Genomic DNA, 5,166 nt, shown 5'->3' with positions numbered 1-5,166 from the left:
AGGGTATAGGTTTCTAAGACAGGAGTCTTACTCTAATCCATTCAGCTATAGCCAGAATAGCCAGAAAATATAAGAAACATGGGTCATATCTACAGTACAGCTCAAAAGGAACTGTGAGTACATGGCACAGAATATCTAGGGAAAATAGCAATTAATGAGAAACAGAAGAAAAGAGATCGTAGGCAGGAGAAGTAGCATAAGCAAATTTGAAAATATGATAAAGAATAATGCAGTGTATTTAGCAGAGAACAGAAAGATAAACTTAATTTGACAAGATCATTTGATTGGGTATAAGTGGGAGATAAGAATAAAAAGTTAGATGGAACCAAATGTAGAAAATCTTTTTAAGGCTTGATCTTTTATCTAGAAGACCAAAGAGTTACTTATATATACATTCAACAGAGGAGTAACACGATTGAAATATTTTACGAAGAATATTCTGGTGTTTTTAGGCCTGATAATCTGGATCAAGTAGGAAGTCAATCAACCAGTTAGGAGGCAAACAATTGGGAGTGGTGGCAATGGAATTAGAAAGAAAAGGATGAATAAAGGAAAAAGGACTAATAACTGATTCTATTTCAGAGAACATAAGAATGTTTTTTCAGAAGATGCAAAAAGTACAAAGTAACACTGGTTTGGAGGGTCTTCTAAAATCTGTCAATATTTAGATGACTCCCATCTCTGGGCTGGGCCTTACATTGATTCTTTAATTAAAGGAGACAAGTTTCAGGACAGATAGACCTGTCAACAGATTTTTACTATCATTCTCTACAAAAAAAGACTAAGCATTGTCAATATCTCACCAGCCCCTCCGCACTCCCCATCCTCCTTCCTTAACTCTGGCTCCTTCCTCAATGAATTCTTGAGTTCAAGCTCTCTGGGAGCTGAAGCTGACATGGCTTGTAGTTTTCAGGTCAGTCACAAAAAGCTATGCCTGTTACCCAGTGACCAGGTGACTGTTTCAAGGGTGTGGGAAGGTATTCTCTTCCTATAGTATGGCAAAAACTGCTTTCCTGAATGATAGCCTATTTAATTCTCCTACTTCACTGGGATAACAAAAAGGCTAATAAATGTGCTAGTCAAATATTAGTTATTTTAAGACTACATAATAAGCTAAATGGTGCAGGCAGGAACTCAGTCCTACACCAAGGACTCTGGGGGCATCACACTCAATAGTTAGCAATGTTTACTATGATATACAGTTGACCTTTGAACAATGTGGAGGTTGGTGCATTGACTCCCCCACCCCCACCCAAAGTTGACAATAAGTATATAACTTTTGACTTCCCACCAAAATTTAGTTGTTCTTTGGTATCTGGGGGGTGGTTTCAGGACCCCTGTAGATACCAAAATTATCAAGTGCTCAAGTTTTTTACATAAAATGATGTAGAACCATGCATACAGTCTATAGCCACAGACTCCCAACCATGGACTAAAAAATAAAATAGAAAAAAAAAAAATCCGTATGTAAGTGGACCTGCACAATTCAAATCTGTGTCTTTCAAGGGTCAACGGTACACATTTAAATATTTTTAATGATTCTCATCAAGGCTTCTTCAAGTCTTTATAAATCTATTTTAGGTGGGTTCAGGAAGTTCCCTTCTCTAAAGTTTTCCAGCCTTCCTCTCTCCACCTCAGGGTTTTGCATCATTTGGCCTCTCTTTGCCTTTGAGAGGCCTAGGTCCTTGACAGAGAGATGTTCTTCACAGTGGAGCCACTACAGTACAAACAATCTCACTCCTTTATTTTTCTTACCTTTTTTTCTCCAGCTCTATTGACAAATAAAAATTATGTATACTTAAGGTATACAATGTGATATACTGCATACACGGCAAAATGATTACCATGAGCAAGTTAATGCACACATCCACACATCACATAGTTACTGTTTTCTTAATGTGATGACAACACTTAAGATTTACTCTCAAAAAAACAAAAAAATTAAAAAACAAAAAAGTAAAGAACAACAAAAAGATTTACTCTCAGAGAATTTCAAATATGTAATACAGTACTATGAACTATAGTCACCATGCTGTAAATTAGATTCCCAGAACTTATTCAATGTGTAGCTTAAAGTTTGTGCCTCTCCTGATAATATTATTTTCTGTTATTATGGTAGACCACGTTGTGTGTTATTTTACAAAAAAGATGGGAAAGATGGGAAAGAATACAGCGTCAAGAATAGCAAATCAGATCCAACCACTTTAACTTACACATTAACTTACAGTGGAACTCAGGCAAGCAATAAATAGAAGGGAGGCTGGAATGTGAAGGCAGGTGTTAATACACACAGACCCAGGGAAAAGCCTCAAGACTAAAAATCTACCTCTGTCAGTAAAGAGCATGGAAAGACTGAAGAAAGAGGCAGGCCACTCAAGTCTGGAAATTAGCAGCATTTATTAAGGGAAAGTTACATACAAGACAAGGTGGCCACAAGACAAGGTGGATGTACCCCCTGTCACTTTACAGGTGCCAAAAAATTATATAGGGCAGAAAAAAAAAAAAAAAAAAAAAGGGAATCGCCATAGGTACTAGTATGTTAGTACTAGAATGTTACCAGGTATGGGAAATTACATGCTTTACCAGGTCAGAACAAAGGCTGGAGCCAGGGTCCAGGTACTGATTTATGTCAGAATGAACATCAATTATGATCAGATAGTCTTTAAAGGTGGTTTGTGGGAAGCAACTTCTGTTCTGATCTGGGTCCAGCTCATGGGACAGACAACAGTCACATCATGCAATAATGTCTCCTCTGCAGCAAGCTAGGCTTTATGTATCTGGAGGTCCAGATAAGCATCTTAATAAAAGATCACATAGTCCTATCTTGTGTTCTCCTCTCACCCACACATACTAGGTCAGGAAATTCTCTTAAGTCTAAATCAAGATCTTTAGAATAAGCAGAAAGAATACCCTATGTGGAGAAGGCCAAGAGACAAAGATTATGGGAGGGTCAATTTCTTTACTGGTTTGACCAACTATTTTAAATACAATTGCATTATACGATAAAGAGTTTTACTTTGAAATTAGACTAATATTTTTCATGTACAACTTTAAAAATAATTTCAAAGACACTGAAGACAGTAAAGTAATCCTCATATACTCCCTAATATTATTACTTTGCCATGTGTTTCAGGTCTTTTTTGTCTTTAAATAAAAACAGCATATCTGATGAAAGTTGAAGTCCTCTTTGTATTCTAAGTTCTATTACTTCCTCCCTTCCCAAAAGTAAACACTGTTTCAAAGATAATTTCTCGTCTATAATGTAATTTGTATTTTTAGTACATGATTTCTGTATCTATAAAGTAATACATTTTATGTGTTTTTAGTATTTAAATAATAGCATCATACCATACATAGCAGTCTGAAAATCTGAAAGCTCTTTTTTCACTTAACATTATGTATTCTAAACCATGTTGGTACAGGTAGCTTTAGTTCATTTTTAATGCTGTAGTACATACTGCTTGTGAATATAACGGAAATTATCTATGCAATTAATGTTATCTTTCATGCCTGAGTATAAATGTGTCACACTCGATTTATTTATTTATTTGTCTTACTTTACTAAGTACAACACTGTCTTGTTTACTATAGCTTTATAATAAGTCTTGAAATCAGATAGTGCTAGTACTCCAAAATTATTCTTGTTTTCCAAAATTGTTTTGACTATCCAAGGTCCTTTTCATTTCCCCATAAATTTAAATTCATTTCATCAATTTCTATAATAAAACCCATTGTGATTTTAATTGGAATTGCTTTGAATCTGTAGATCAGTTTAGGGAGAATTGACACTAATATTGAGTCCTCAAAGCACGATGAGTGTCGATTTAGGTCTTCTTTGATTTTTCTCAACATTGTTTTGTAGTTTTCAGTATTCTTAAGTATTTTGTTTTTAATGCTATATTGTAAATGTTTTTAAATGTTGTTGCTATATTTAGAAGTACAATTGGTCTACAGTCATGCTACCCTGAACAAGCCCTATCCTGTCTGGTCTCGGAAGCTAAGCAGGGTTGGGCCTGGTTAGTACTTGGATGGGAGACTACCTATGAAAACCAGGTGCTGTTGGTGTAAAAAGGAAAAAAGTAAGGGATTGTAAGCTGACAACGTCCTTATAATCTTTGAGGTCAACCAAGGGTTGCCTTGCCTAAAAACAAAACAAAGTACAATTGATTTTTACATATGACATTATATATTAATTATCTATTGCTGTGTAACAAAACACCCCCAAAGTTTAGTGACTCAAAAACGACTTTAAGTATTTATTACCTCTCACAGTTTCTGTGGGTCAGGAATTTCAGAATCACTTAGTGAGGCAGTTCTGGCTCATGAGATTGCAGTCAAATGTTGATTAGGGCTGCAGTCGTATGAAGGCTGATCACCTTGAACTTGTGTAGATTGGACATTTATGCTTTGTAGGTGTAGATTTGTGAAAAGCCCAAGTTGTTTCTTAACCTTAACATGCAAGACTTTGGAATTTTGTTTTCCCTGTGGATTTTGCTGGTTTTAGTCTTTGTGTAGGTTGTGATTAGACTTTATTCTTATTCTTACGGTGTGGACTTTTCTGGTGCGTCAGCTGGACATTAGGGGCATTATGAGGTATTGATTAGGTCTCCCCTTAGAAGGGCTAGATTTCCAAAGTTCTCTATCACTGCTCTTTCTCTAGCTTTGTTTGTTCTGATATCAACCTAATAGTAGCTGAAATATGATAATCTTTTCTTTCATGGAACTTCTCTGTACATGGATGCCTCCGGGCACTTTTTATTGACACTTAAATTGTTTATCTCAATTCATAATTCATCATCATCAGTTTAAAAAGAAATTTCCCCTTCAGAAGCTGTGTTGTATTTTTAAAATATTGTGATGATCCCTGAGGTTTGAAAATAATTTTTGGCTGTACTTTTTTCGTTTCCCCATCTTTACTCAGGACATTATCTGCATCCATAAATAAGCCAAAAATCTATTTAGAGTCATTTAGTACTATACTTTCTGGTTAATTTCACCAACAATAATTAGTAGAACAATCTATCTTTCCTGAACTACAGAAATAATAAAAATGATAGAAACTCCAGCTTATTGAACACTCAGCTAGTTTTTGCTAATTCTTTTAAACATTATAGCAACACTTTGAATTTAATTTCTAAATTTTCATTTATAAAGACACTAAAGATT

The 5,166-nt window shown here is 35.2% G+C and overlaps 1 pseudogene; it reads left to right on the top strand.

The window, feature by feature from the left end:
• Positions 1 to 3,946: 3,946 nt before the first annotated feature.
• On the top strand, positions 3,947 to 4,065 carry LOC112483532 (annotated as a pseudogene).
• Positions 4,066 to 5,166: the final 1,101 nt, after the last annotated feature.

Source organism: Pteropus alecto, unplaced genomic scaffold (assembly GCF_000325575.1).
Source record: "Pteropus alecto unplaced genomic scaffold, ASM32557v1 scaffold46, whole genome shotgun sequence".
Classification (NCBI taxonomy): domain Eukaryota; kingdom Metazoa; phylum Chordata; class Mammalia; order Chiroptera; family Pteropodidae; genus Pteropus; species Pteropus alecto.
The sequence above is the reverse complement of the archived record's forward strand: the minus strand, read 5'-3'. Positions and strand labels throughout refer to the sequence as shown.